This window comes from Lissotriton helveticus, chromosome 6, assembly GCF_964261635.1.
Source record: "Lissotriton helveticus chromosome 6, aLisHel1.1, whole genome shotgun sequence".
Taxonomy (NCBI): domain Eukaryota; kingdom Metazoa; phylum Chordata; class Amphibia; order Caudata; family Salamandridae; genus Lissotriton; species Lissotriton helveticus.
The window spans coordinates 1,701,662,140-1,701,675,609 of NC_136067.1; the positions used below are offsets into that span (position 1 = coordinate 1,701,662,140).

Here is a 13,470-nt window from a genome sequence, read left to right on the forward strand (position 1 = left end):
TCAATTTGTGTTCCTATGGTCCTGCATACAATCTCCTCATATTCTGTCTCATTGATATCCCCTTTATTTGTTCTCCCTGTAGCTCCAGATTTCCCTTTCTTTTCACAATTTATTTTCCCCTTTGTACATTTTTAGCTCTTTCTTTTGGCATTCCCACTTGCTTTACAGCTCGGAGTCTCGTTGATATTCCGTGTGTCGCCAATTCATCCACATTACACAGCCCCTCTGTACTTGATATTAAATCTATAGCAGGATTGCTTGAGACAAGAGGGGGAGTTATGATACGGCTGGTCACAATTGGATGTACTACATTAGATGGTGAATAAAAACCAGGTTGCCTACATGTTGGAAGTTTTGAAGGATCAAGTGACAATCTTCTTTCTGCAAGTTCTATTTTGTGACTTAAAAGAGATTCAGCTCTTATTATAAAATCGTCAAGGGTGCCTGCAGCACCTCTCCGTTTACTCATGATTTAATAAGCCTCTTGTTATAACCCCTCAACAGTGTTGGTGGATTTTACCAATTACAAACCTAAAAGCAATGTGGCTGGGATACTAAATCTTCAACCTTCGATAACGTATCGTGTGAAGATTACAGATCAACCCAACAGCTTATTGCGGCGGTCACAACCCAGTTTGGCTTTTTACAAGTTTTCCAATAATACCAATTTATGGTTTGGATTCTCCCACCTTATTAGGGTGCCAAGAGTCTGTTCAATGCAGGTGTTAGTATTGCTGTTTTTCTTGTCCAAATCACGACAGATTTTTGGTGAGAAACAACAAAGTTACAAGGGGAATCAGTCACTAACAGTATGACTTGACGTGTGTAGTAGCATGTCTCTTACCCGCTTTATGTCCCGATCATTTCAGTGCAACAGCCAAGAGAAATGGCCCAGCCCGGCCTCCTTCGGCCTCTGATGGCCTAAGATGGTCCCGCCCTTGGCCCGGGCTTCGCCCGGGGCGGAAGTTGCTCTCCGCTTTTCAAGTGCTTCCTGCTGTCGTCGGTGGTGGGCGCCGCAGGGGGAGTGCTGGGACTTGGAGTCCTTTGCCCCCTGGTTGTGGAGATAGTAGGAGCGGGAACGGGAACAAGAACAGCAGAGCCCCCAGGTAAGGGGTCAAAGGTACGTTGCGGTCTCCCGGACCGAGTTGTGGCGTGGTGTGCGGCTTCCTTGGTTCGTGCAACCCGCCAGGCTCCAGCCACTCTCCACTTTTCAAGCGCCTCCTGGCGCTTCCTGCTGGCGTTGGTGGTGGGCGCCGCAGGGGGAGTGCTGGGACTTGGAGTCCGTTGCCCCCTGGTTGCAGTGATAGTAGGAGCGGGAACGGGAACAAGAACAGCAGAGCCCCCAGGTAGGGGTCAAAGGTACGTTGCGGTCTTCCGGACCGAGTTGTGGCGTGGTGTGCGGCTTCCTTGGTTCGAGCAACCCGCCAGGCTCCAGCCGCTCTCCGTTTTTCAAGCGTCTCCTGACGCTTCCTGCTGGCGTTGGTGGTGGGCGCCACAGGGGGAGTGCTGGGACTTGGAGTCCTTTGCCCCCTGGTTGCGGTGATAGTAGGAGTGGGAGCGGGAACAGGAACAGCAGAGCCCCCAGGTAGGGGTCAAAGGTACGCTGCGGTCTCCCGGACCGAGTTGTGGCGTGGAGTGGGGCTTCCTTGGTTCGAGCAACTCTGCCTACCATATGATCCGCACTTGAAGCATTCCCTTCAAGTACAAATTCCTATGTCTAGACAACCAAATTCCTCAGTCTCTCCAAGATTCATATTCATATGTATGCAGACGACACCCAAATCTACATCAAGATCCACTCACTTGAAGACATTAAATCGCTCAATACAACACTACAAAAAACCCAAACATAGCTGCCCGAAAACCATTTAAAACAAAACTCCCTCAAAATGGAGTTCCTCTTAATCGCTCCCCCTAACAAAGCATCCTCTATCCTGGACTGGATGAAGCACTTAATAGCTCTCAAAGGACAACCTTTCATTGTCGAATCAGCGAAATCGCTAGGTGGACAGTAACCTAAAGATGCAGAAGCATATCAGCGCTTCACAAAAGGAGCTAACTTCCACATGAAGACCCTGTGAAAACTGAGACCCTTCCTGCCAGCTTACGATTTCAAACAAGCAGTTCAAGCCCTAGTAACCCCAAGAGTAGAATATGGGTCTGTAACCTTATGCGGCCTCCCAAGTTCGTCAACAGCCCCGTAAGAGCCGCTATCAACTCAGCTGCGAGACTCGTCATGGGCTCAAAGAGAACCTCTCACATCTCTCCAGACCTAAGAGCCCTCAACTGGCTACCGTTTGAAGCTAGAATTCATCTGAAAATTGCATGGATGACGCACAAGGCCCTACACCACAATTCTCCGCACTACCTAGCTCAGAAACTGGTGCTCTCTGTTCGCAATAGAGCCTCCAGGAGTGCCAAGACTCTTCTACTAAAACCACAACGATTTGCCAAGAAAAAAACCTATAACAAATCCTTCTCTAGTATGGCTTCCAGAATCTGGAATGCTTTGCCCACAGAAACAAGACTGAATCCTTCCACTGTCTCTTTCAAAAAAGAAGTGAAAGCAATTCTCATGGCTAAATTCACGTGAATTTACTGACTTATTACTGTATTTTAATTACTAGTTCTGTTTTATTGGGCTCCGTATTTTAATCGCTAGTTTTTACCTTTCTGAGTATCGTATATCTGAATCACCTATAACTGTGTTTGCTATGTCAATTCTTGTTTCCTACATCTGACATGTAAAGCGCTCTGATACCCACAAGGATCTTGTTTGCGCCATATAAAACTTTCAAATTAATAAATAAATAAAGCATAGAAGGACCCTATGTATACTGTGCACTTCAGCACAGATGCAAAGCTTTGGTATTTTGAGAAATTAAAACATTTCTTCTTGATAGTACCTTTTTCACATAGGCGTTAATTTCAGATGCAAAACTCGGTCTGGCTGTCTTAGTACATTGTGCCTTGTAAATCCTCCTTGATACAAAGCAATGCAAAGCAGCACAAAGTGCTTTTTGCCTTGAAAAAGGGCACTTTTCCATGGTAAGATACTTTTTGAGCTGGAAAGTAAATATTATGCGCCACTTGCGCTGACTCATGGCCTAGGAAATCTGGACTGCTATATAAACATATTACAAATTATTTGAATATTGAAAATAAAAAGGGTAGCTGAATAAAGTCTTTCAAGACATTTCTGTATAAAGGAAGACCTGTAACATTGGTAGCAGTGCTAAGCACAGATGACATGCTATAAGCAGAATTAAGTTACCAAAAAGGGTATACCCAAATGATGTCCCTGGAACCTGGTCCCAGTCCAAATTGCTTTAAAAAAAAAACCAATATCCAAAAAGGATTCCTGGTCATGTGGTAGTTCTCAATCCTATGTGGGGAAAAAGGGGTTGCTTTACAGCTGCCGAGTACGGTCAGCGCAGTTAGAATATCTGAGGTCATGAATGTCTCAGAGCATCAGGTCCCAGAGCCGTGTCCGTGGTGAATCCAATCATAGGATTGAGACCTACCACATGACCAGGAATCCTTTTTGGCCGCACCACCATGCATATTTCGCCGTGCAACACTTTCTCACGGTCTTTGGCCCCCTTCACTCCTGCGTCCCCCCTGTCCTGAGGAAAGACCCCCCTTTAAGGCTACATCGTTACCTAGAACACTATTGGGGTCGAAACGTCGACAACCTTTGAACCTGCCAGCTCTTGCCTCAGTTTGGATATGTTCGCGATGGCTTTGAATACATGGCATTTAAGAAATTGTTAAACATTTGATGTTTTGACCGTGGCTCCATGTGGATGCCAACATATCTGTATTTGTTTCTAGACAAAGGTCGCTTGACCGGCACTTTTCCTGAATTCCCCTTAACCCCTGCACACAATTTGCACTGACCTTGCCTCCCCTCTCCTCTCTCACCCTGGGGCACTCTTTTTTTGTCGGTTTTGAACAATAATGTAATGTTTATGCCGGATTCAATCTTCTAAAGATTTAACCTTTTGATTCATTGTGATTAAATAACAGTGAATCCATGCACTTGGTGCTTGTATTGTATATAAATGTATTTTTGAATATTGTTTGTTTGTTTTTTAAGGAATTTGGACTGGGACCATTTCTCTATGTACTAATAAGCAGAATTAACCCATGTAAAAATATAACTATTATTAAGTATTAGAGAAAAAAGCAATCATATCATAATGAGTGTAGGGTCCTAGCTTCATTGAGGGTTTAGGTGGTGCCCTTCCGCCCTAAGTCGGGTTCTGGGAGTTCATTTCAGGTCTGACAGAGTCTGTCAGCTTTCACGTGAGTTTTCCGTATCCTATCAGGGTGGGTGCTCAGGGTGCCAACTAAACCTCTTCAGCACACTAAGAAAGAAAACCTAATGCTCAGCTTGGATTTGAAACCCTCTTGAGTGTATTTAGCTTTGTACATGCTCACACGTACCTAGTAGCTCAGACACAGACCTGCAAGCCACAAGTGCAGAAGTTTAGAGAGCGCTCTGTCGACAGTGGAGAAGTAGAAACATGGAGGCATATTTAACTTATTTTCACACTGCACAACGCAGCAATCCACCCTGCTGCACTACGCTGCGTGAAAGGGCAGGAATGCGCCATGTTAAAATCATACGGTGCATTCCTGTCCTTTCCTTGCCCTGGCGCACTTGTAGCTGCCTAGCTCCAACCCAGGCACCCTTGCACCATGGTGCAAGGGTGCCTGCGTTGTAAGCAGGATTGTTTTTGTGCAGGAAGAAACACCTTCCTGCACAAAAACAATCCTTAGAGGCAGGTTTCTCTTTCTATATGTGCTGCAGAATGCAGCACATATAGAAAGAGGGAATAAAGATGAGAAATAAAGATATTTCTCCTCATTATGCCTCCCCTGGTGAGGTGGAGCATTTTGACGCATTCCCAGGACTACCACTAATGGTAAATCTGGGAATGCGCCAAAATTCATGGGTGGGAACACCGCGCTCCACCTATGGAACGCCTCCTTGGGGCAGAGTAATGCAAGGAAGTGATATGCACTGCCTTGTGTTACTCTAGGTTTGAGGCCATGTAGGGCCACGCAAAGTGGCCTTGCATGGCTTGATAAATAGGACTTAGGTGTTGTGTTGCCCTTGCGCCCTCTTGTGTGGCCATAATATGCTGTGCGGCCTATAAAATTCCGTCAGAGGGGGATGGCTGTCATTCAGGTTCAAGAGCTGGCATGAAGATAATACTTTTAGTAAAAACAAACTGAGAAACAAAGTTGCTACGAACATAGATAACAATGTGCCAGATTTAAAGGGAATCCTTTTGGTAAATATGGGCCTTATATATATGAACACATTTTCCTGTAGACACCGAATGGGTAAAACCCTTTGATACATCTGGCCTTTAATTACACTGACTAATTTTGAAATTGGCATCCCTCAGCCACAATATTATGCTACCAGGATGGGGGTGATAAATTAATTAGATTAAAAAGAAAATGCCAGATTGTTCTACAAAGCATGAGCCTGATTGGTGCTGTGCAGTATAGACCACATGAGTTACAGCTCCTGGTGTGGGAAGGGAACAATGTTTAACATAAAAGTGACAGGATGCAGTGCTCTCATAAAGTAAGCTTTGACATTGACAATATAAAAGCAGTCTTTAGTGCTGCGGAGTAGATCCTAAAATAGGTTAAACATTAGGACATCTTTATTAACACTTCTGCTACAAGCAATACAAGCTTAAACGTAGACGCTGGAAGACGTAGACAAAATGATGATGGAAAACAACTATTATGGGCCTAATGCTTTATGAAAAACGATTTTCCTTTGTATGATCTAAACAGTTTTAATGTTTATAAATTATTTTCAGCTTTTCATATGGTTGCTGATGACGTGAATGTGCTGCACCTCTTTACTTCCTACATGATACAGAAACAGCTTCTTCAGCTGTGCTGTTTCATACTCCATCATGAGCCAGGCCTGATTTAATGATGGATGATACATGTATATATTTGTGACATTGGTTTTTGGTGGGAACACTGAAGTGCTTTTTGGGAAATCTAAGATTCCAGAACCCTGAATTACACTGAGTAAACCACACTCCCGGATGAGTGTATGAGTGTTATATTCTGGGAGTCTTTTGGACTGATTTAGATCCTGGCAAGTCAACTGCCATTCTGCCGCTGCAGAAGTTCCAAGTACTCCGTCAAGCTGACGGTGGTCCGCCTGCTGTTTTTAGCTGTTGTGGAAATAGACCGTTGACAACTGCGGCGGCAGTCTTCTCTGCTGGCTAACAGTACTCTGTCGCCGTCATGCCCGTGGGTTTGCGCCAATTTAGATTTTCACGTTGTGCTGGGGGAGGCCTAATGGAGTAAAGCCATGGTGGGTAAAGACAGGGTAAGTACTACTCTTGATTATCTTACGACACATATATGCTGTAAATTTGTCATAATGTATATGTAGGTATTGTGTAATTCCCTTTTTTTACATATAGCATTGCGCTCCAAAAACATACACACACTTTTGAATGTAGACCCACAGGCACCACAACAATATTTTTTTTAAGTGTCAACACAGGTGTATTCATTTTACCTTGATAATTTCTAAAGTAAACACTACTGAATTGAACATGAGAAAAATGTACATATAGGAGTAATACAAAAATACATGAGTCTACAGCAATTGTCTACAAACGATTCATAGTAGTATAATTTTAAAAAGTAGCTGACCTTAGATCCCGGCGACAATGGAGTCATTTGATGTGGAGGTCCAGTCGCAGCAGCAAAGGGGGGACCTGTACAGTGGGGTTCAAGCTTGAAAGGGAAGTGGTAAACAGTAAAAAAAGATACGTTTCTACCTCATTCCCTTCGATGCCACCAACCCAAAGTTGGAGGAATTCCCTCCACAGTTACCTCAATGGAAAGGCACATCTTAATCGAGACAGTGGGAATCTTGGCTGGAGTCCCTCCGACAGCCGCTTCTGCCTCTGATGTCATTGACATAGGAACAAGATTCTGGCAGAGGCAGCATGACTCAGTCTTCCATCCATAGACCTGCCAACACCTAAATACCTCGGGCGGATCAACAAGTCGGAGGGTGGGAAGACCGTTTAATAAGCGCTGATGGGGCCTGATCTGCCAACATCGAAATCAGACCCTTAGGTCTTTTAATAGAATCTCAATTATGGTAAACTGAAGTGTTGGAAGTGGGGTCATTATCACTTACCGCCGCCACCAAATGCTGGAGGCAGGAGTCCCCGACTCCTCGCTTCAACGTTAGGCTAAGTAAGGACACCGTCTGAGATAGCCCTGCTCACCCCCTTAGTAGCTTGGCACGAGCATCTAGGCTTATCTCCAAGGCACGAGTGTACAATGGGTGCAACCACACTCACAGCAACCCAATGATGTCACCACAAATAGACTCCACACAAGTTTTTAAAAAATGAGTATAAACTTGATATAAGAGGTAATACGATATGACAACACGATACAAAATCAACGTATAAGAATGGGTAGTATTCCTTCCAGTGGCTTGGTAGGTTTTAATCCCAACCACCGCTTCTAACCAACAGTTAAGCTCACTTCTAACTGTTTCCAAAAGGTTAGGCCAGTCGTTTTGCTAGAATCACACATGTTGTAAAAAGGAAACAAATACTGCAATGCGTAACAATATTCTCTTGTACTGTGCAACAGAGAAACAATGCCATTCGTAGTGCCACAGTCATGTACTTTGCAACAAAAGGAATAATGCAATGCCTATCACTACCAGCATGCCCTGTACCAGGAAGAAACAAAGCAATGTGTCACGCTACAAACATGTACTGTGCAATGAAAAAATGATGCACTGCAACACGTTATAATCAGATACTGTGCAATGAAGAAAACATGCAATGCGCCACGTTACAATCAGGTAATCTGAAAGGGAAAATAACGCAGTGCTTAGCGCACCAAGCATGTAGTTCGTCAGGCACAAATGAGGTCAGGCGTCATACGACAGTTAGATAGTTCGTTAGCAGCAATAATGCAAAGTGTAATACAACAGTTTAGGTGCTCCTTTAACAGTGTCCCCAGTATGGATCAACGATGACACAGAAGTACTGCTTCCCACTCCAGCCCCAGTACTGCCTCTCCTTGGGTCAGCACGGACTGGGATCCGAGCCAAAGCAACAGGCTTGTGCAGCTGACAGAAGCTCCGAGCCCGCACCCCACCCCAGGTGGTGATCCACGTTACCTGGGGGGCACGACCCCACTCTCCTTTCCGACGTCAACGACGTGGGTCTTGATCCAGAACTCTGCCACGGGGTGCGGTGAGCTCGGGCCAGCGGCTCAGCTCTTCCAGGGCTGCCGGTCCGAGCCGCTGATGTCTTACTCCCAGGGCCCAATAACTTGCCACTCCTTCCATCCGTCTCAGTGAACACCAAGACCCGCTCTCAGCATTGTGGAGACCTTACTTCCTATTCGGTGCACACCCTACCCAGGCACTCCACACCAGCGCCACAGGTTGCACCTCGACACGCACACTCTGCGTCCGAGATTCGCCTCTTCTCTGGTGCTCAGGATGACCCAGCACTCTTTACCAGAGCCTCTTCTTGCACCTCGACACGCACCCTGCGCGTCCGAGTCTCTCCTCTTCTCGCGGTGCACACGATGTCCAGGTGCTCCTCACCAACGCCCTGGCTGCACCACGACACGCGCTCTGCGCTTCCGTGTCTCACCTCTTCTCCTGGTGCACACGATGACCAGAAGCTCCTCACCAATGCCCTGGTTGCACCACTACACGCACACTGCCTGTCTGAGACTCACTTCTTCTTTTGGTGCACACAACGACCATTTGCTCCTCCCCAACGCCCTGGCCTGCACCACGACACACACCCAGCGCGTCCGAGTTTCACTTCGTCTCCCCGTGCACACAATGAGCAAGGCGCTCCTCACCAATGCCTCGGCCTGCACTACGACAGGCACCCAGGGCTTCTGAGACTCAGCTTACCCCTGCCTGCCCACGATCACAAGGCACGACTTCTGAGGGTCTCAAGGTGCAAAAGCACATGCACACCGAGTTGCTTGGAACTTCTCCGTAAACTTTTATGATCCAGTATTTCCAAACAGGGAGCCAGCTCACCTCGGGCCCTTGTCTTACAAGACACAGCACTAAGCACAGTCTTCTTCAAGCAGGGGGACCCAGGGCCTCGAAGCACAGTCCCAACAGCCTCTCCCTTAGTTAGAACAGCAAGCTGCAGACCAGCCCCAGAGCATGAAGCAAAGATTGGTCTTTCCACAGCAGTCTCTTCAGTTGCTCCTTCTTTAGCAAAGGTACCTCTTGACTAAAGAATGGGTCCAAGACTTTTCAGTCTCAAGCCGTTTCTGTCTCATTCCAACGTTCAGGAGCTTCAGCTCTCATAGTTATCCCCTTAATGTCTTCGAAGTTTGTTTGAGCTCTGGGGTCCCTCACCCCTCCCTAAATCAGTTCTGAGTGTCTCCCTCCCAGACCCTTTGATACTTGGGGTCTGGATCCTTAATCACTCAGCAGGAGATGCGTCAGTTGGTTTACAGCACCAGCCCAGGACTTTTTACCTCACGGGCTTCTCCTCCCCCTACTCTTCAGAAGCAGGGCCGCCTGGTGCCATCTCAACCCTTCCTTGGGTGAAGACCCCTCCCAACTTCTCCCAACTTTCAGATCCATTCAGACCATCCACATTTCAGCAGAGACACACAGGAATTCTTAAAGCACAGAACGCAATCACTTTCTAAAAGAGTGGTTTCTGAACACATAGTGACAAATCACTTTCACAGAAAGATTTGTTATGACACTGTGAGTTCATAAATGCTAAACTTCACCTCTCCATTATAAACTGACAGGAAATTAGACTAACAAACACAACACCCATCCTCCCCCATTCTGTCCTATGGGCAGGATGGCCTTTCAGCAGTGAAAAACGAAATGGAGTGTTTTTCACTGTCAGGACATAACACACCTTAGTATACCTACACATGCCCAGGGATTTCCTGGGACCTACCACAGTGTGCCCAATGTGTATGTAAAAGGGAAAGTCAGGCCTGACAAGTTGTTGCACTAGTCAGGACAACATGCTAGCTTAGCACTCTGCGCACAGGCCATACACTGCAGGCCTCCGTTCCCTTTTCCGCGCGCCTTTGCATTACTAGCCCTGGCATACACAGTGCACATCACTAGGGACTTTACTAGTAAGGCAAACATACCAATCATGGCCAACCAATCACCATTACATTTAACATAGAGAACACTTGTACTTTGAAACTGATCAGCAGTAACAAAGTACCCCAAGCATCCAAATTGGCATCCCTATGTCAGGAAAACAGCCTAAGGGGAAAGCAAAAAGTTTAGGGAACTTTAGCCAAAAGGCCAAGTCCTACATGAAGGATACAGCCAAGATGGCATTGTGGAATACTAGCAACTTCCTTAGCATAATTACCCTAATTAGAATCTCAATGCTGCTGATTATAGGACACAGTTTAACAATATTTTTTAATATTAGCAACATGTAAATATGTCACTCATTGCTGAGCAATATAGTCTGAAAACATTGTATAATTGGCAGTGTTTCTATATTTTACACTTCTGTGTGCATAGTAGGTGACTTGTTTAAAGGGTAGCTGAGGCAATGTCTCTAAAGTGACATAAGCACTTTGTCAATGGTCCAAATGTTTGGAGGACCAATCTGAACAGCATAGTCTTGGGACAGTAGGCCAATGTGCTAGGATACTATTTGCATGGACCAACAGTAGAATAGGAGGTGGGATTACTAAAAGAGGAGAGCGGATTTTGCAAGGAGTAAGCTTACCCAATGGGTGGCGGAGTGAGTGAATTACACTGTAAGCATGAGCAGCCTTCCTCGTCCCCCAACAGCCACAAAGTGAAAAATGACTTTTGTTGTATGCTCCTCTGTGGATCTCTGGGGATGGGCTCCATAGGGGATGAGAGGGTAAAGGGTGTGGTTGTCTGGCAGGAGTGCTGACTACTACATTCTTCCCAGCAGAAGATTAAATCTACTCACATGGAGGAAATAGAAAATAACTTTACCTGTGATGGTACTGTTATTGTCCAAAGTCTCATACAATGGGTGGTCGACATCAGTGGCTTTTCCTGCATGCTTTAAGAGAGTATGAGCCAATGTTTCACTGAGATGGGCTACTTAACTATTCACCCCCTATGTTCATTGGCCTAGGTGTGTCAAAGCTGAGCTTACTTTAAATCTTAGCTATATCAGAGTGGTCAGTTGATGAAGGTGATGATTAGCGCAATCTTACTAGTCCAAGATGGCTCCTTTCACGCAGTGGGGACCGGAAAGAGCCTGAAACATGATAGAGATATGATTCCATTGGCTCTCAGAGTATGGGTAATCAGGGAGGATGGCTTAGTGAGCTGAACATCTGACACTGACAAATATTATGATCTGAAGGTCAGAAGTCAGAATCGCAGCAAGGCACACTTAACTTATCATCCTTCAAATGTTGGTTGAGTAAATACCTTTGGTGCTAGAGATTACTGTTATTGAAACCAGAACTGCAGTACAGGAAAAGTCAGAAAAATAGGTTGTTATGATTAACACCAGTGTCTGCTCCTTCATACATAAAGGGAATTTGTACTGAGGTTTTATTGAATTTTGGGTGCACAAAATTCATCTTACATTTGCTAGTAAGTATGTGTCATGTTGAAGCTGGATGTGGTTTAAATATAAGAAGCAGCATAGTGGCCAGGTTAGGCTGGCTAGTGCAATTTCTTTAGCCCAATATGGTGGCCTCCTAGGTACTGAAGATGAGAAAGAGCCCAACTTGTGATGTGGTATGATTCTCCAGGGGGTCATAGACTAAGTGGCTGATTCCAGCCTCTTCATTCTAGTAGTCTAGACACCACTAAACTGCCTTAGGTCTTCATTTCTTCACTTGTTTAATCTTTATTTAAGTCCCCTTGCTGATATTATATGATATTAGGGGCTGTTGGTTTCTTATGCCGATGACACCCAGTTGGTAATTTCATTCTCCTCTGACTTGAATTCTGCACGTCTATCTTTGACTCTTTGTCTTCAGGAAGTAGCCAGCTGAATGGCTGGTTGCAAATTAAAACTCAATGAAAACAAAACTGAAATCATGTTGTTGGGCAACAATCTCAATAATGCAGTTCTGAGCCCTCTCCCAGATAGTTTGAGTTAACTGTCCTACCCCAAAAATGCAATAAAGAGCTTTGGGATATGGCTTGATTCTGGCCTTTCAATGCACCATCAAGCCAAAAAACTCACCTTCACTTGTGCGATATCCCGAGATTGTTGCAGAAGGTTTTTAACCTTCTTCCTTTTACTGATAGAAGAAGGATCATTCAGTTCCTTGTGTTATCCTGTCTTGACTGTGTAAATGTCCTGTTTTTAGACTCACCCAGGCTGCAGATTGTGCAGAAAGATGCCTTACATCTCCTTATGAACATCCCTAAACACCATTTGGCCAGCTAGGCTCCGAGAGACTTACATTGGCGTGGAACACTGGGTGCAGTTTAAGACCCTCTACATCATGCACACGACAATCAATAGATAGGGCCTCTCATTATTACGATGTTTAGTCTCCCCCATATCTCTCTGGGAGAGCCATCAGATCCTCGTCAGCCCACCTGCTGAAAATTTCCAGATCTTGCTGCGTTGGCCGATCCATTTTTCTTTATGATCCCCAAACTTTAGAACACTCTACCTCTGGAACTGCGCCGACTGGAGCGACTGTGTTGTGCGGCCACCAGAAAGGATTCAAACCAAACCTGAGTTTCCACTCAATAGCTTCTAACCTTTTAGCTCTTTGTATCTTAAATATATTGCTTCTAAGGTACTCAGTGTTGCAAACAATTGACACCTGTGGGAACTTAGCCCCAGTTCATATTGTAGACTCCCTCTCCATTAGCCTAACAGTCCAAAACCCTATTGACACAAGCCACAAAACGAGAAGGCCTGCTTCATATATTTTAAAAAGCTAACTGGGGCCTACCTCTTAATTATATTCTCAACATAGGTGGGTGCCAAATCCATTAAACAAATGGGTTATAAAATTGATACTTGATTGGACTTAAAAACATTGAATATGCTGTAAAACTGATTATAGTATGTAATATTAATACAGATCAGCAGTCAACATAGTATGTAATATTGATGCAGATCAACAATCTGAATTCCCACCGTGCTCTGTGACTGCAGCAGTTCCTAAGTTTGATAGACCAGGCAACCTGCATGTATTGCATTCACACGTGTGAACTAGAGCTCCTACCACTAGCACCTAGGACTCTGTAGGTCCAAACAGAAGACTATCCATTACGATTTAGAATTGGAAGAAAGTTAAATTCACTGCCACATTATCCATGCTTAGATTATTTTCTCTAGAATAACTCCATAATCCATGCTTAGATGAGCATATAGAATAACTCCCAAATATATTGCTTTGATCTCAACTGGAGCATTGCAGAATAAAGGTGAGAACATCATT

At 45.0% G+C, this 13,470-nt stretch overlaps 1 protein-coding gene across 12 annotated transcripts in view; it reads left to right on the top strand.

Moving 5' to 3' along the window:
* LOC144763708 (uncharacterized) overlaps window positions 1–13,470 on the top strand; it is a 2,434,724-nt gene that overhangs the window by 1,861,393 nt on the left and 559,861 nt on the right. The gene's annotated exons all lie outside the window — the stretch shown is intronic.